This window comes from Odocoileus virginianus, chromosome 27 (assembly GCF_023699985.2).
Source record: "Odocoileus virginianus isolate 20LAN1187 ecotype Illinois chromosome 27, Ovbor_1.2, whole genome shotgun sequence".
Classification (NCBI taxonomy): Eukaryota; Metazoa; Chordata; class Mammalia; order Artiodactyla; family Cervidae; genus Odocoileus; species Odocoileus virginianus.
In genome coordinates this window covers 12816180-12836336 of record NC_069700.1, presented here as the reverse complement: position 1 = coordinate 12836336, position 20157 = coordinate 12816180, and the positions used below count along the sequence as shown (strand labels likewise).

Sequence of the window (20157 nt, the reverse complement as noted above, 5' to 3'; positions counted from 1 at the left end):
CTTTCATGATCCCCATAATGATTGCCAAGAAAATCCCATGCCTAAATATAATAAAAATTTATTAAAACAGCATAAAGTTTTCTACTTCTCTGAAGTTGTCTTTCCCACACAAAAATAGAGCACCAGCAATTCCACATTTGTTGTTTGTGTTTCATCACTGTTTTCAGACAGAACAAGAGATCTGCAGCCTACACACCATTTCTCAGCATCAACACCCATTTTCTTATGCAATTTTAAGTTCTCTTGGCAGGTTAAAGACATTTTTTCCAACCACAAACAAAAACTTCTTCTGATACTTTAAGTGAATGTTCAAGGAAATGTTCCCAATTAAAAAAAAGACTATTTAAAACAATAATGTGGAAGTGTATCAACAGTCAAGAAAACTTAAGTGGTAACTCAATGAAAACTGAAGTTTTAGATAGAAGACACAGAAGATTTGGTATCTACTTTCTGTAGAAAATCAGATGTTTTATGTCTTGAACTAGGAACTTAAGTAAATCTTAAAAGAACAAAGAATGCTAAAAATGGTAGAACCACATTCCTTGATCTTTCATACAACTCCAGGTACAATTTTTTTTTTTTTAATGTTTAAAACACTACTTTGCAATTGTCTTTGGTAGTGAAAAGTGTTTTGCTTCAATTGTTCACTTCTTAAAGAGTTATGGGTGAAAAATGGTTTCTACAGGAAATTTTTAGCTTTAAAAACTATAAATCCCAGTACATACTTTTAATATAGAATATATTCTTGTTATTAACAGTTTTATTCGTTAGTGACACTAGACAATCACAAAGATGATTAATAATAGCTAAGACTTACATAAACCTACCTATTGTAAGCACTTTATATATATTAAGTTAATCCTGAAAACAACCTTCTGAGGTAGGTACTATTATTGTTCCCTATTTTTCTGAGGTACATAGAGACAAAGTGATTTGACAAATGTTACAAACATCACAGAACCAGTTAACTGGTAGAGCTAGTTAGTATATAAGCCCAGACGGGGCAGGTTCCACATCCATTCTTTTAACCATTACACATACTATATTTGGGAAATAAAGGTGATCTTGATCATGCTGAACAGGTTTTTCAATAATATATGAAATATTTCAGTTGCCTTTTTGATAATTAGTATTGCTTTTTAAAACTATGAGCAACTGAACTAGAGAGTGTAACTCACAGGATTCAACACACAAATGAAATCTAGATTTTTGGTACTGCATATGACTAAGAAGGATGTAAGTTACAGAGATTGAGTGATACTTTTTTAACAAAGTTGGTGCCAACAGGACTTGTAGATACTCAACCAAGACAAAACTGCAGCAACCTATGAAGGAATAAAAAGTATAGATGAGTCAGCTATCCTTTATAAACAGACACACAGTTGAAAATTTTATTATTAGCTTCTAAATGCCTAGGTAAGTTGTTCAAAATAATTAGATGTTTGGAAGAAGGACACAGTTCATGATAAGTATGACTCACATGTGTCTCACAGAAAAACAAAAACCACCAGACGTTTATCTCTTAAAAACAAAAGGCACAGCGTCTGGCACCAGCCGGCCAAGCAAGAAACACCACGTGCGAGTCAGACACTCGTGTGCCGTTTAAAAATAAAAAAGGGAGATAGGCATGTGATGACTGATGACCTTTTCCAAAATACACAATTCCATTTATAACTTCCCTCCAAATCAAAACACCTGAAAATAACAAGTTTCACCAAAGAAGCAAGAAAGAAAGACAAAAAGAAACTATAAATCAGAGGATGAAATATGTCACAGTAAGAAATTATTATATTTAGGGAGAAAACAGTCACAGTGTTTTGTCGTAAGGACTTAATTCAGCAGGTCCCTCTCCTTCCTGCATTTACATGAAGTCCATGAGGACAACCATTCTCTCCTCAAGCCAACTGGCAAAGTCTACCAGGATGCGGGACTGGCTTCCCTTGAGAGCAATTTTCCCTCAAAACTCCACTTCTATCTCAAAAGAGAAAGGCTGCAGATAGACTGTAAGTTGCTACATCTACTTAAATGTGGATCCTCTATGAAGAGGACATTAAATAATTACATGTTGCAAAAACCTCTCTTCCAGGACCAAAATTACTCTGTGAATAAAAAGAAATTAATTTTCCCCTCAAATATAATGTAACATCGGAATCCCTCAAATTTTATTTTTAAAAAAAAAGTAGAATGGAGAGGAGATATAAATCTAAAAGAAATAACAGACCACAAGAGGTTTAAGGGCCTGCGGAGCCTGCCCATATTTGGAATCTGGCAATACCTTCATTAAGGCACTTACAAATAACCAACCTGGGTCAGTATCTGTAAACTGGGATCATTTAAAAATTCATTTATTAGACTTATCAGCAAAAGTTCTTAATAGTCTTTACAGTGAATACAGTGTGTCACCAAGGGATATACCTTCATGTCACAAGTACTGCCAAGAAGAATCACATCACCCCCTAAAAGTTTACAAGAGCTGTCATAAAAGCACAGGGTGTGACACAATGAAATATTACTTATATCCAAAATGACCAAAAAACAAAACAAATTTAAAAACCTGACGCAAAATTTCTCAACACTGACTATTTTTCTGTATGGACCTTGTCTTACACCAGCAACATATTCTTTACAAGGTTCATATTTTGAGCATCTCAGTCCATAGAGCTAGAGCGCCATACTGCTTTCCACAGTGGCTACCAATCCATACTCTCACCAACAAACAGAAGGGCTCCCCCTCCTCCTCCGCCACAGCCACCACCATCACGCCCGTTAAAGAACAGACTGGCTTTCAGACATGAAAACTGGACTCCAGCAAGACTAAATGTGTTGGCGTAACCACTGGCAGCAAAAGGAGCTGAAATCAGAGTTGGAAGCCTACACTCTCTTCTGCCGGCACTATTACAATCCTCGTTTCTGAGGGGCTGTGAGCAGTGACAATACTGTTGACACATTTTAGGCCTAAGCACTTCTGCTTACTTTCGGGATTTCTGAGGCGCACCAACGGAAAGCAAGCACAGGCTTCTTGCAGAGAATCCACTGGTCCCAGGGCAAGCTACACCCTAGACTCCAGCCCTTTGGAGTTCTTGGAGTGGAGGGAGCCAGGGCAACCACGGATACTAGGCAGCCTCCACATCAGCTCACGGCGTCACAGGCAGGAGTGAGCAAGGTTCTTGAGAAATCCTCTAAAATATTCACTCAGAACACTGGATGAGAGGTAACATTTTCTGACATGGGATTTACTGCTACCTTCCTATCTCTGTAATAAAAATCCATTTGTAATGCAGGATATAAGAAAAATATTCATATACCATAAATATATCTTTCAACTCAGCATTTTTTTCAAGTATAGAAAAGCCTCATGTGCTTAGTGATCCAAGACTTCAATGCATCAGAAGATGAATACTTAGATCATCTGTCACCACAGGGCCGTATCTAGTTAGTTGGTGTTTTCTGTCACCAAAGGGGTGAAGCAGAGTTCAGGTATCAGTTAGACCATCAGGAATATAGGAGATAAAGTTCTCAGTTCAGTTCAGTCACTCAGTCATGTCCGACTCTTTGCAACCCCATGAACCGCAGCACGCCAGGCCTCCCTGTCCATCACCAACTCCCGGAGTCCACCCAAACCCATGTCCATTGAGTGGGTGATGCCATCCAACCATCTTAAGATAGAGTTCTAAATGAACCCAAAAGAAATACATTTGCCAGCAACAATGAAATATTCTGCCACTTCTTCAAAAAACTCCAAATCACTGTATCCATAGAGGCCTGGAGTCAGAAGAAATCTACAAGGCATGCCTATCACATTCTCATTCTTTTCCCAAGCAAATTAAAAAAGATGTTTGCTTATAACCCACATGAAACATTTTTGGACAGCCCAGTAGACTATCATCTTTGCCAAACTATCCATCAACATAGGTAAAGAAAAAAAAAAAAATGCAGATTCTTTGCCAGCTGAACCACCAGGGAAGCCCAAGAATACTGCAGTGGGGGGTCCATCCCTTCTCCAGCGGATCTTCCCAACCCAGGAATCAAACCTGGGCCTCCTGCATTGCAAGGGGCTTCTTTACCAGATGAGCTACCAGGGAATCTCTATACTCTAAATCTTTTCCCAAGCAAATTTAGAAAGATGTTTGCTTATAACCCACCTGAAACATTTTTGGACAGCCCAGCAGACTGCCATCTTTGCCAAACAATTCATCAATATAGGTAAAAAACACATACTTGAGATAAACACTTGAGCATACCAAAACATGGGGAAATAAAACAGCAAACAGATAAATCAAAGTTTTGCAACAAGATACACTGACCACATGAGGGCTAAAAATATAGAAAACACCATTGAAAATGGCTCTATGAGAAACTGCTCAACAGTCAGATCAACTGAGTAACTCGCAAACACAATTAAGCCAAACAATTGTTTTAACAGAAAACATATATCAAGCTCTTGCATCATCTATGTACTGGAGAAACACATACTCCTGCCATCAGTTAATAACACATAGAGGTTGAAAAGACTTTTAAAACATTCTATAAGATGTGTCACAAGAGGATGAACACTGAGCCACTCCACTCTTCTTACTCCGCAGGGTACCTCAGCATCTCACCGTGACTTGACAAGGAACACTTTTAAAATATATATACCACACTGGTATAACATAATTCACTGATATGAATTTTACTATGAATTCTTAAATGTTTATGTAATTTGAACACATCTGTTCTAACAAACCTTAGATTCTGAATGAAGTCTTATTAAGGAGAAGCCCAGAATGGGCAATTATGTAGTTACTCTTCTTTATTTTCTGTGGTTAATACAGCTCTACAAGTCTTTGAAGTAACTGATTTCAATTACAGGAGGTAGAAAAGTAACACTGGCTCGATTTTAATGAGAAGAACCTTATCACTTTTCTTAAATACAAAACACTCAGACAAAAAAGATAATTAGTTGATACTGGCTTACTATTTATAACACTGACAACCCAATAATGTTATATAATAATTTGACTTTCTTGCTCCACAGTATGTGAGTAATGACTGAGGTACTAATCTGAGACACAGGGCATTACTATCAGAGAACAGTTTACAGGATTCAATTCAGAAACACCCCTCAAGTGAAGAAACAGTGCTTATTCCAACTCTGAGACATGTTATCAAAGACTGTAATCTACCCCTTGATTGTGACAGTGTAACATTTGGTTCTACAAGACCAAATAAGAGACTGTGAAAGCTCTGAAATAAGCCATCATCATAGAAATGACTCACTAGTTTGAGGGGAGCACCTTTGGGAAAAGTTGATACCACAGTATGAACCATAATGTAATGACCACTTGGTAAAGTATTGACGGGGATGGGGTTGGGAATGGGAAAGCAAGGCTTGGAAAAGAGTAAAAAGACCTTTTTTTTAAGGAATAGGGAGTTTCTTTGAGAGCTAGGCACTTTAGGTTATACTCATGTTCATCCAGTCTGCCATTATTTCTGCAAAGCATTTTGTAAAATCAAACCATTTTTTTTCCCCACAAAAATTCTATGATAAAGTTCTTTGTTGACATAAACCATAAAAACTCTCAGTATAATGTAGTAAGTAGGCTTTCTCAGGTCACACCAAGCTGATTAGACAGTGGTGCATTTGTGTGCTTGCTGGAGATGGAGAGCAAATTTATATCATCATTACCCTTCAAAAAATATTAGTAATTTCTTGTTAGACAGGTTTTTTTTTTTTAAGGTAGGTTTTCAAAATACCTGAAAAGTCCCCTTTTATTTAATCCAACAACATAAAACAAGTCAGTAGCATAAAATAAAGGCAGTTTGAAAATGACTTTCTCCGACCTTTTGACAAATAACTTTAAACCTATGATGATGATGAAGGGATAGTGTATGGCTGAGAATTTAAATGATTTAAATAAAAAACTAACTAAGCAAAATTCCACTTCAGCTCTTAAATATGGGTTTCCTTACAGAAGACTTTATAGAGGATGCTTACACACACACACACGCACACACACACACATCTCTTGTCTCTACACCGGGGCCTGTGTGTACATTTACTAATATGAACTACACACTTTCCTCAACTTACAATGAGATTAGGTCTTAAGATACTCCTTCAAAATTGAGAATATGGCTATATCTAAAATGCATTTAAAACAGTAAGCTTCCAAACCTCCTAGTTTAGCCTACCTCTCCTTACACATGCTTACATTATCCCACAGTCGTGTAAAACCACCTAACATAAAGCCTATTCGACAATAAAGTGTTGGATCTCTAGCATACAGAATTTGTACTGAAAATGAAAAACAATGGCTGTTTGGGTCAGGAATGTCTGTAAGTGTGCAGGTGTTTACCCTCTTGGTGGACTGGCAGGTGGCGGGCTGCTCACCACTGCTGCCCAGCATGAAGGAAAAGCACTGCACCCCCTACCACTAGCCTGGGAAAAGATCAGAATGAAAAGTTTTAAGTAAGACTTCTGCTGAATGCGTATCACTTTCACAATAATCTAAGGTGAAAAATCCTGTCTGCAGTGCTATAAGCAAAATTTTGAATATTAAGGCCTAAATTACATTTCCAATTATATCAATAACAACTGATATAATTTTGTCTTCATGTTCCTAACACTGAAAGTGGTGTTCAGTTCAGTCACTCAGTCATGTTCTACTCTTTGCGACCCCATGGAATGCAGCACGCCAGGCTTCCCTGTCCATCACCAACTCCGGAGTTTACTCACTCATGTCAATTGAGTCGGTGATGCCATCCAACTATCTCATCCTCTGTCATCCCCTTCTCCTCCTACCTTCAATCTTTCCCAGCATCAGGGTCTTTTCCAATGAGTCAGTTCTTTGCCTCAGGGGGCCAAAGGACTGGAGTTTCAACTTCAGTGTCAGTCCTTCCGATGAATATTCAGGACTGATTTTCTACAGGATGGACTAGTTGGATCTCCTTGCAGTCCAAGGGACTCTCAAGAGTCTTCTCCAACACCACAGTTTAAAAGCATCAATTCTTCAGCACTCAGCTTTCTCTATAGTCCAACTCTCACATCCATACATGACTATTGGAAAAACCATAGCTTTGACTAGACGAAGCTTTGTCGGCAAAGTAATATCTCTGCTTTTTAATACGCTCTCTAGGTTGGTTATAGCTCTTCTTCCAAGGAGCAAATGTCTTTTAATTTCATGGCTGCAGTCATCATCTGCAGTGATTTTTGGAGCACCCCAACTCCAAAAAGTCTCTCACTGTTTCCACTGTTTCCCCATCTATCTGCTGTGAAGTATCGGGACCAGATGCCATGATCTTAGTTTTCTGAATGTTGAGCTTTAAGCCAACTTTTTCACTCTCTTTCACTTTCATCAAGAGGCTCTTTAGTTCTTCTTCACTTTCTGCCATAAGGGTGGTGTCATCTGCATATCTGAGGTTATTGATATTTCTCCCAGCAATCTTCATTCCAGCTTGTGCTTCATCAAGCCTGGCATCTCTCATGATGTACTCTGCAAATAAGTTAAATAAGCAGGATGACAATATACAGCCTTGATGTACTCATTTCCCGATATGGAACCAGTCTGTTGTTCCATGTCCAATTCTAACTGTTGGTTCTAGACCTGCATACAGATTTCTCAGGAGGCAGGTCAGGTGGTCTGGTATTCCCATTTCTTGAAGAATTTTCCACAGTTTTTTATGATCCACACAGTCAAAGGCTTGGGCATAGTCAATAGAGCAAAAGTAGATGTTTCTCTGGAAATCTCTTGCTTTCTCGGTGATACAATGGATGTTGGCAATTTGATCTCTGGTTCCTCTGCCTTTTCTAAATCCAGCTTGAACATCTGAAAGTTCACGGTTCATGTACTGTTGAAGCCTGGCTTGGGAGAATTTTGAGCATTACTTCACTAACATGTGAGATAAGTACAATTGTGCAGTAGCGTGGACATTCTTTGGCATTGCCTTTTTTGGGGATTGGAATGAAAAGTGACTTTTTCCAGTCTTGTGGCTATTGCTGAGTTTTCCAGATTTGCTGGCATATTGAGTGCAGCACTTTCACACGATCATCTTTTAGGATTTGAACTAGCTCAACTGGAATTCCATCACCTCCACTAGCTTTGTTCACAGTGATGCTTCCTAAGGCCCACTTGACTTCACATTCCAGGATGTCTGGCTCTAGGTGAATGATCACACCATCCTGGTTATCTGGGTCATGAAGATCTTTTTTGTATAGTTCTTCTGTGTATTCTTGCCACCTCTTCTCAATATCATCTTCTTCTGTTAGGTCCCTACAATTTCTGTCCTGTATTTTGCTCATCCTTGCATGAAATGTTCCTTTGGTATCTCTAATTTTCTTGACGAGATCTCTAGTCTTTCCCATTCTATTGTTTTTCTCTTATTTCTTTGCATTGATCACTGAGGAAGGCTTTCTTATCTCTCCTAGCTATTCTTTGGAACTCTGCATTCAAATGGGTATATCTTTCCTTTTCTCCTTTGCCTTTAATTTCTTTTCTTCTCTCAGCTATTTGTAAGGCCTCCTCAGGCAACCATTTTGCCTTTTTGCATTTCTATTTCTTGGGGATGGTCTTGATCACTGCCTCCTGTACATTATAAGGAACCTCTGTCCATAGTTCTTTAGGCACTCTGTCTATCAGATCTAATCCCTTGAATCTAATTCACAATTCCACTATATAATCGTAAGGGATTTGATTTAGGTCATACCTGAATGGTCTAGTGGTTTCCCCTACTTTCTTCAATTTAAGTCTGAATTTGACAATAAGGAATTTATGACCGGAGCCACAGTTCCCGGTCTTGTTTTTGCTGACTATATAGAGCTTCTCCATCTTTGACTGCAAAGAATATAATCAATCTGATTTCGGTACTGATCATCTGGTGATGTCCATTTGTAGAGTCTTCTCTTGTGTGGTGTAATACTTACCTTTCAGTCAGTTTAAGGAAACAAGCAAAAACAACCGGATAGCACACAGTACATTACATGTAATATCCACAAAGAATGTTTGGGTCCTTGCCCATAACCTGCCCTCTAGAATCCTGAATCCAGACTGATTAAAATGTAAAATGTTAAACAGCCACAACAGTAAGTACTTACTTATTAAGTCATCACAATAAGGAAAAGCCATTGACTTTTGTGTTACAAAAACAGGAATGGAACTAGACCAATATTTGTTAAAGAAATGTTGATGATAACGAGACAATGTTATAGGGTATGTGAGGACCAGGATGGGTATCATGATAAAGGTCCAGGAAAAACCACCACCACCAAAAACAACCAAAAAAAATAACCACTCAAGCCACCCATTTTTTTTTTTAAGTTTTCCAATGACACAATTTGACTAAATCTATTTGCTTTTTAATAATACTTAATTTGGGTTTAAAAATACCAAATTCAGTCTCTGCACTTATATATGATACATTTAAATTATTTTCAAGAACATTAAGAGAAAGAACATTCTCATCCTCTAAAATGAACCAGAATATAAGCTCTAAGGAAACGTAATGCACCCTGCTCCTCTTTTCTATGAGGACGTTTTGTTAGGTAAAGACAGCAATTTGTGCCTGTGGGAAAACTGTAAATGTAGTTTGCTGCTAGCTCATCACAATGCTGATTAATTCTAGCACTGACAGTGCCAGCAGCAGATCCTAAAGTTCATCTATAAAAACAAAAGTACAAAGAAGGCCTTGTAATAAATAGAAGGGGAAGTAACAGAATATAGTATTTGGGTGAATGGTGAAAGTCGCTCAGTCATGTCCAACTCTTTGCAACCCCACGGACTGTATAGTCCATGGAATTCTCTAGGCCAGAATACTGGAGTGGGTAGCCTTTCGCTTCTCCATGGGATCTTCCCAACCCAGGGATTGAACCCAGGTCTCCCACACTGCAGGCGATTCTTTACCAGCTGAGCCACAAGGGAAGCCCTGGGTGAATGGTACACCCCCTTTATTCATGCCCACCCAAAACCTGTGACCTTATTTGAAATATAGTCTTAGCAGACATAATTAGGTTGACCTAAAACACTGGCTTCAGATGAGCCCTAACTCACTGAATACAGTCTTTAAAAGAACAGGGAAAGTACAAACACACAGAAAGAAAGCCACATGAAGGTGAACAGAGATTAGAGTTCTGTTTGGAAGGCACATGGCCTTGCCTACTCCTTGATTTTGGATTTCTGGCCTCCGGAACCATGAAAGAATAAATTTGTTATTTTAAGCCACCCAGTTTACTTTGTTATGGTTACCCTAGGAGATTAATACGAATATGTGCACAGAAAAGTGATCTCAGTTGTGTTAAATTAACATGCAATTAATTACACACATAGCAACACATGAAATGTCACCAAACTGTTAACAAAGGTTATCTCTAAGTGGTAGACTAGCTGATTTTTATCCTGTTAGCTGTGCTTCTTCCAAATTTTGTGAATCATTTTTCAATAAACATGTTTACTTTTTAAATCAGAATAAAAGCCAATAAAGGATGACTCCATAAAAAAAGTGTACAAACACTAACCTAATCAGGAAGCAAGGCATAAAAGAAAAAACATGCAGAATCAGAAAGGCCAAGAAAGAAAGAATCATCAAAACAGGCAAATTTTAAAAACCAGAAATTACTTTGCATAAACTTATGTAAATGATTTTAAGACTTTAGGTAAAATGAATTAACTTCTAAAAAAATACAAATTAGCAAAACTGATCCCAGAGAAGACATGAAGAAAAAAGACCCAATATCAGAGCAGACAATCTAAAGCATCCTTCCACCACTGAGTCTTAAGAGAGCAGATGATTCAAGTGCTACATAAACTCTTCCTAAACACAGAACAACAAGGAATTATCCAATACTTTTCTTCTTAAACAAACATGACAATAATTCAGAAATCTTACAATTAAACCAAAACTGCAACCATTCCCGAGAATGTTGGAGCAAAAACGCTAAATAAAACACTTGCAAAAAGACTTTAGCTTCTGGCCAAGATGAAGCAATAGGAAATCATATTTATTATGTGGTTTAGAATATATAAAAAAGCAAAATGGAGGACAGCTGAATAAAAGAAGAAAAGAGAACGCAATCATACACTGCTATAAAGTTCTTAATCTGTATCTAAAATGGTATGACTTGGACGTATAATAAACACAAATACTGCAGCAACTGCTAAGCAAATGGAACCAAAATATAGGATAGAATAAAAAAAGTTCACATTTCATGCAAAAGAAGGCATGAGAAGAGGACAAATGGAATCAAACCACATGTGATGACAGCAAATAGCAAAATGGGTGAATTAAATCCAGTACACCAATAACCACACTAAATGAGTGGTTTAAACATACCAAAAAAAGATGGAGGTCAGCATTTCCCATATATAAAAGCTAGACTTCAAGAAAACTACAGACCAACATTTTACATGAAAATACGTTTTTAAATTCTTTGCAAACTTTAAGCAAATTGAATCCAAAAATACATAAAATAATAATATGTCTTAACCAAGTGGAATTTATACCAACCAGTAAAGCAAAGTTGGTTTACCATTTAAAAATCTTTTAATGTAGTTCACCATACTAAGACTAAAAATGAGTAAATATGCTCATGATCATCTCAATAAAAGCAGAAAAAGCATTTGACAAAATTAAACATCCACTCATGATTAACATCCCTAGCAAATTTAGGAATAGAAGCAAATTCTCTCAAGAACATAAAATTCACAATTAACAACAAAATTTGAATGTTGAAATTCTAATCCCCAAAAGTGATGGTATTAGTAGGTGGGGCTTTGGGGAGGGGAATAGGTCATGAGGGTGGGGTCCTCATGAATGGAATTAACACCCTTATAATTTTTAGGCTCCAGAGATTGACCCTTCCACATGTGAGGACACAGCAAGAAGGTGATGGCTCTGAACCAAGAGGAAGGCCCTCAGCAGAAGGTGACCATGCTAACACCTTGATCTTAGACTGCCTAGCCTCAGGAGCTGCGAGCAATAAATTTTTGTTGTTTATAAACTATTCAGTGGTATTTTGTTATAGCAGCCCAAACAGGCTAAGTACAGCTTAACGAAAGTAAGGTAACTAAAAATAAGCCTCCTGATATGATGCATAAGTAGTACATACCACTTGTTATGAAGTATTTTTGCCAAAATCCTAATTCTGATCAAGCCTCCAGATCTAATTTCCAGTTCACAGCAGAAACTGGGAAATAAAGAAACATATTAAATAACATGGTGAGGATGTAATCAACAAAACCCAGAATGTGAGAAACTGGAGGACACATGAAATGATTTCCAAGATCAAAAAGAAAGAACAAAACTAAAAAATACTTAAAGAGAACAGGTGAATAAAGGGTTAATAATGGCCAGGGCTGACATCATGGGGATGATGTCAGTGTCCTTCTTCTCCCACTTGGAAATGTTGGGGTTATAAAATCAGAATGTTATGCCTGCTTCATCTGCAGTATGGAACTGCCCCTGGTATTCAGCAAAGCAGTACGCAGGGTGGGGCCTACTTCACTGAATGGTTTAAAAATTTACGAAAAAACTGAGGCTGAAGCTTCACTTGTGTCAATGTGGCATCCACAGCCTTGACCATGGCAGGTGAAATGCTCAACACAGGTGAAGGCTAAAATAAGCTGCATGTGGAGTAGGTAGGCCAGGCTTCCTGCTGAGATGAAAATGCTGTACCTGTTCTGTCTCCTGGCCTTGGTCCTTCTACGAACTGAAATAAAAGCAGTATTAGATTAAAACTCACTTGAGTCTCATGAGTCTGACAGCCAACTTGGACACGTAACACCAGTGCTATGATGGTAGATATATCAAGTAAAAGCATGTGTGGATCTCCTTCAGGACCTGATTCAAAAGAACCAACTGTAAAGATGGTTGGGGAGGAGGAGGAGAAGAATGAGCAAGGGCATCAGCGGGAAGTTTTGAGACTGACTATGTATTTGTTGATAGTAAGGAAATTCATTAATTTTATTTTAGGTATAACAATGATATTAGATTGGTCTCTCTTTCCCTTCCCCTCAACATAAGGAAAAAGAATGAACAAGATCTTTTCTTCAGAGATATATAACTGATATACTTACCAATTAACAATGTCTGAAACTTGCTCCAAAATAAATCAAGTTGAGCTAGGGCAGACAAGGGGCAGGGGGTGGTGGGAGGCACATGAAATAATACAGGTTGCTCATTAGTTGGTAGTCACTGCAGCCGAGTGAATGCTTGAGGGTTCATTATACTACCCTTTTTTTTTCCTATATGCTTAAAACTTTCCATAATGAAAAAAAAAATAAAGGAAATGTGGAAGAGTACAGGCAGAAAAATGCAACACAAAATAAAGTAAAGGATAACTGTCAGTCTACAGTGATGTCTACCTGTAAATAAGTTTGTTATTGTTTAGTTGCTAAGTCATGTCTGACTCTTTTGTGATCCCATGACTGCAACCTGTCATGTTCCTCTGTCCATGGAATTTTCCAGGTTGGAATAGGTACCATACTGGAGTAGGTAGCCATTTGCTTCCCAGGGACATTCCAGAGCCAGGGATGGAACCTGCATCTCCTGACTGGCAGGCAGATTCTTTACCTCTGCATCACCAGGGAAGCCCTGGAAGTTTAGATGCACCTTTAAACTGATTCGCTGCATTCCCTTTCTTTTTGAATTTGTTTTTTCATGTGACAAGATTGGAATATTAAACATGGTTGATATTGTTGAGTAATTTCTATTCAAAAGACCTCAAAAATAAAATTACCTTTCTTCAGGGAGTTACAGTCTTAAAAGAAAAAAAAAAAATCAGCTAAAAGGGACAAGCCAAACTAATCCCCAAATTTCTGTCACTCTTTAAGAACCAGAGCAACTCATCTGCAAGTGTCTCCTTTCTCCCTTTCTAAAATGTACTTATTCTTCAATTGTTAATCCTCTATTTCACTGATTTTACTGAGTTCAACTGAACAAATATTTACTGAGTATTCACTAGAATGAGGCATTCTGATGAGAGCAGACAAGAACAAAAAGAAGTGTGTTGCCTCCTTGGGCCAGTGCTTGATCTCACATACTCCAGATACCAAAATATCAATACATTAAATTCTCTGCTCACAGTTGGCTATTGAAGAGATATTACTACTCAGCACACTGAATTTCTAATTTACTTTTTCAAAAAAAGGCAAAAATAAAAGTTAAAAATCACTTGTGATATGAAGTAAAATAACTTTTTGTAACATATTATTTTAAGCTAAAAAAAGCACAGCCCTCACCTCAGATGCTGACTAATAAGTTGAAATACATGCCGTATTATGGAAGGAATGTGTGTATGTGTGTGGGGAGTGTGTGTGGGGACTGTGTAAGGAATGGCCCTATGGGTGATGGCTGGGACTGGGAGCCCCAGCTCTAGCTGAATAGTCTTAATTAGGAAATACTGACCTTAGATGTCTGTTACAGTAAGTTGTTTTGGAAAGAGTCCTCAGGCAAAAAAGATCACAGATTTTGTTATGCTTTCCACTATAAACAAGTTTTTGCTTTCCCCCTGATAAAAACACTGTGGTTTCTGCAAGCAACACTGGTGGAGCCAAAATGCATGTATGCCGTTTGCCTTCAAAAAAGATCTTCTAGATGCTACTTCAAGCACTGTAGCTGAGAATTAAAGGTGTGTGTAGTGAAAGAGAATTCTATCATGATGTCAAGAAAATAATGTGAAATATTCCACTTAGTATAAAATCAAAGACCAGTAGTTACTTAGTGACCAGAATCTGTGTTTTAAGAAGTTCACAAAAAATAAGCCTTGTTTCAAAACAGAAAACACAGTAGAAAAACATACTTTTTTCCTAAAGGATTACAGAATACCTTTAAAACTATACCCTTGGTTTCTATCATCATCTTATGCTAGTGACAGCAAATCTAGTCCTGGTTTCTCTCCTGAAACCCAGACCCAAATTTTCAACTGGCTCCTGAAAATCTCACCCAGGCAACCCAAACACAGGGCCAAAATTCAACTGCTCATCTTTGTCTCACCACCAAACCTCTTCTCTTGACCTGTCTGTAAGAACATCACAGCAATGGCCCACCAGAAGCCATGGGCTGCTCCTGCTACCATGGGTAGCATCGTGTCTCCTGCTACCATCATTCCCTCTCCACATTCAATCAACTAATAAAGGCATGGAACATTTTATTTTTTTAAATAAAGGGCCAGGGAGCAAATATTTTTTCAGGTCAGGCTTTCCAGGCCAAAAGGCAATATCGAGGTCAATATGTAAGTGCTTATATAAAAAATTAATTCTGTTAATAAAATAACTGAACTAATCCATACATTAATATATTAATGTAATAGAAGTATATTAATGAGAAGAGTGACATTCTTTCCTTACGAGAGAGAACATTTTACTTAATTTCAAAGTTAATGTCCCCTAATCATCAAAATCAACTACAAATGTTCATTTGTTAAGACTGATACATGAAGAGACTTTATCTATTTTACCTTTGAAAACATCTTTTCACAGAGATAGGTAATGGCAAATATGAAGAGCCACACAAAAGGATGATTTTAATTGAGCATACTCATCCCTTGGAAGGCATCTACAGGATTCTATTCTTGATATTTGCCTTTTAGTTTGCCATTTACAAGACAGATGAATCCTTTTCGATGAAGACCAGGTGGGAGCTCCTCACTGCACATTCAAATGGATTTTGAAGTATGGAAATTCCCTTTGCTCTGACACTGTGGTTCAAAAAATGCTGCTAGATGGTAGTTGCAGATCGAAAGATGTATCTGCTACAAAACCTGTGGGGAATGGAGAGTGTGTTTCCTAGTTTAAGTTCTGATGGCACATGAAGCAGAGAGTAGGTGGAGATTACTTGTGATGTGAACATTAGTTGCAAACAATGAATTTACTGTAGTATAAGCTTTACATGTAAGTCCCATTTTACCATTTCATTTTAAGAAATATTATCAAATCTTTAGCAAAGATTTGTTATTTCCAAAGCCATTGAACATTCAGCAATAGTAGCTAAGAGTGGTTCTCTCCATTCAAAAAATTTCAATTCCAGCCCCCATCTCAAAAAAAAAAAAAAAGTCACAGTACAACTTTGCCACTGCTAAGTAGCCAACTGCTGTGTAGTAAGGCAAGTCACTATATTTAGCTTTAGTTTCTGACAAAAATTCATGGAAATGAGAGAGACTTAGTCTGAGACAAAAAATGAAGTTCACCAATGACATCACTGGTAAATAATACATGCCAAGATTCAGATTATTTTCCTTAAATCTTATCTGCTGATGAATAAGACAATACATAACTATATGCTTTACACATCTTACAATTTCCCTTTGTAACTTCATCAAAAATTTGAACACATCTTCACAGATTCCATTTCAGCTCATACTAAATTAGTGCTTTCTTACTTTCTTTGTAAAAATTCTCACCTTTAGATCATTCCACACAGTCTATTCAGAGAGGCTCATCCATCCTTCCATCACCACAAATTCATCAGTGACTCCACTAATAAACCATAACCAAGCAGCATTAGCAACATCTGTTGACTAACAAAGACCCAGAGAAAACCACACAAAATCATTTGTCTTGCTTTTTAATTAACTCTTGATGTAGCATCCCACATCCTCAACTCTTTGAGCAACTGTTCTCACCTAACATTTAACAAGTTTATTTTCACTGGATACACTTCCTTAGCACTACAATCAAACATGATTTAATTAAGTCACTATTGATGAGCAGCTTTTCTTATTTGGCTAACAACAGTACTCATCAGAAACTTAATTTGCTTGCAAGCCTCACTTTCATTTTTTCACTTTTCTAAAGAAATTCTGCTGTGAATAGATATTTTATGTTAAAATGCCAATTTTTCTGATTGCTGCCATCCTGTGGATTGAGAAACCTGTGATGAGTGCTCATTCTGGTTACGTCAAAGAGTGTTGTATTCTTTCGGCACAGTGCCAGGGGATAATAACCACAATGCTCTGCCACCGAATCTGGTAACAAACTTATCCTCATTACACTATACCTTTAACAGTGAGACATTCAAAGTATACCTGTCTTTTGTTTGGGACGATGGCTATGCGCTGATCATCAAAAATATCAAAAATAAAATAAAAACAGCAATACACATCTCAAAACACTGCTGAATTAGTTACAACTGCAAACTGTAACATGCTGAGCATCAGTGCAATATCCCACAGTAAACTCCTGCTTTAGGAGACCCGAGACCACGCCCAGATGTGGTGACTCACCATAAGGGAGACTGCTGCACTCAGGACTATAGTTGGTTCTAGCAATCAGCAAGAGAAAAACAACTTAGTACGTGAAGACTGGAGGCATCACACACAGGCTTCCTGTTTTCTCTCTCAGGAAGGGACGTACAGAAAGCACTCCTTTCTCCAGCAGTGACACAGATAACACACATGGATGATATTTTGGTATGTAAGACATGCTACGACCATGACATACAAGCCCACCCAAGGAGTGACCAGTTTGACATTCAAGTAGTAAAGGCTTTACAGGAGAGAAACACAGAAACATGAGAACTCCATTACACAATTACTGCTGGTTCTTTGAAAAGAATAAGCCAATTTTCTGTAACTTATTCAGTAAAAAAGCAAACTTAGCAACCACCCTTAGTAAAAATTTAAGTCTACACAACGTAAGGGAATGTGGAGTGGAAAAAAAAAAAAAACTGGTATCCAAATGAAGTCAATCAATGATGACACTTCTTAGAAAAGCAAGTTTTAAGAAGGGTATTAGAGGGTCAGATAAAGTGAATAAACCAGACTTTCTCAACCAGTGTGCCAAGATAACTAAGTAGTAGAAAAAATAATCTAAGTGATCACTTTCTCACTTCTCCCAAGAATTGTACATGGCTATTTACCAATCCAGATGTCCATAAGAGAAGATAATCCACGAACCACAGTGAATGCCTACAACATTTGGGTTGTAAGTTTAGGCTTAATTCTCTAAGCACAAACTGAGAAAGGCTGGAGTACATGGCCAAGTCAGGAAACAGTGACACTTAAAAATGAAAATACACCATTACTAGGTCATAAAATCATTTTTGAGAGCATCTGCATGCTAGTTGTTATTAGCATACAGGTGCTAAGGATACAAACACATAAACCAACAGGAATAAATGTAAGGTACAGATTAGCACCAGAAATATTGACAGAAAAGGCAAATAATGAGTCAATAAAAGAGGAACATAAGGATATGTGAGGTCTGGAGCTGCTGTGAAGGTTCTCACACATCAAATGAAAATCTTAGTTCTCAATAGCCTTGTTAATCCATGCAATCCAATTCACTTCATAGAGTCACTGTTTTCCATTGTTTATTGGTCAAACATTAATGGCCAAAGTGATACCACTTTCTGGAGTTTTGATCTATATTTAACTCAACACAAGCTAAAATAAAATATCATCTTTATGATGTCTTGCAGACCATAAATGCTTCTAATCCTCCCACCAACCTTCGAAATCCTAAAGCTGAAGATCTACCACCTGTCAAAGTGGCTTCCGTTTGTCATGAGCCAAATTCTCCAAAGTGAGTGTGACAGGCAAGCCACCAGACCTCAGGCTGTTGTGTCCTGTGGGCCTCAGTTTCATCACCTGTGAAAAAAAGATTTTGAATCTCTAAAATCTTTTCTAGCTCTAACAGTCTCTGAATATATAAATCTGCCAAAAGGATTTTTAATTATCCAAGAATAGATTCATATTAAGAAGATGTGTGGGCAGTTGGTATTTGGCCATGGGGCTACAAATAATAAAGAAAATTTTAAATAGTTTGCAAAGTCTATCCCTAATTAAAAGGTTTTATTTTTTCCATCCCTTATTTAAAAGGAGGCCTCAGACCATTCTCATTAATTGGCAAAAGATCTTAGGCAGTATAACCCATTACTAAATAGCTTAAATGAAACTGCTGTTTAAAATGCAAACTACTACTCTATGACCCATCCAAACATTTGGCAAGGAAATGTTACAAAGGACAAATCCATATGTTTACAATAGACATTTTTAAGTTAGACTAGTTCTTTCTCATCTAGTATATCAAAATAAGAAGGCTATTAGTAAAACATCGTAATTATATAAAAGCCAAAGATGTGGGTTCTAAGCTGTTTGGCTAACTGGCTGGCTTTCTTTCATGCACACAAACCATGGTTTGAATGGTTCAGTAATCTGATTACCCAAATGCCTATGTTGTTTTAGAAAGAATAATGGTGACAATGATAACAATCTTTTATACAGCAATTATATTTACCAGATGCTTTTCTAAGCTATATATATATAGAGAGATATACTTAATCCTCACAATAATCCTATGAAACATACTATTTTCATTATTATTCCTACTTTAGAGATGAGAAAACTAACAATGAAACCTGCCCAGAATTACATAGTCAAGCACTGAAGCCAAGATTTAGTCCCAAGTAGTATGGCTCCAGAATTATACTCCTAACACCAGGCCTAAGAGGCCTCGTTAACAAAATGAGGCTGCAAATTTTAGCTGTATCTATACAAAGGTGGTAGTTCTGGGCACATTATTTAATCTCTCCAACCTCAGTTTCTCTAAAACAGGAATAATAATGAAGACTTGACACTGAAGTAAAACGTGTGCCTCTTGTTAGCATTGTAAATGACAATATTTTGGAAAGCAATTTGAGTTTATATTCCAAGATCCATAAAAAGGTTCTTAACCTTGACATAACAATTTCATTTCTGTAAATTCACCCTAATGAAATTATGAATTTATTTGAAAATCTATGCTCTTTAATATGTAATAGTACAAAAGTTAGACGTGTCAGAGCTAACTGCCTTAAGACCAACAGTGTGCGCAGTCACTTCAGTCATGTCTGACTCTTTGTGATCCCATAGACTGTAGCCTGCCAGTCTCCTCTGTCCACGGGATTCTCTAGGTAAGAATACTGGAGTGGGTTGCCATGTCCTCTTCCGGCGAATCTTCCCAACCCAGGTCTCCTGCATCCCCTGCATCACAGGCAGATTCTTTACCCAGTAAGCCACCTGGGAAGCCCATCAGAGTAAAAGGACAAAGATAAACTTATAAAGAACTATGTTCTAAAAAGAAGAGATAATTGAGCCTAGATCATAAAACCAACTTTCTGACTGTTGTCACTATATCTATCTCAATTCAGGAGAAAAGTCCTGCCAGGGTCCACTCTTCAGAAAAACCACAAAAACAAAAACCAAACAAA

General features: G+C 37.4%; 1 protein-coding gene across 7 annotated transcripts in view; it reads right to left on the bottom strand.

Annotated features, from left to right (window-relative positions):
* Nucleotides 1-20157, bottom strand: part of CDKAL1 (CDK5 regulatory subunit associated protein 1 like 1) — a 603129-nt gene that overhangs the window by 335035 nt on the left and 247937 nt on the right. The window lies entirely within an intron of this gene.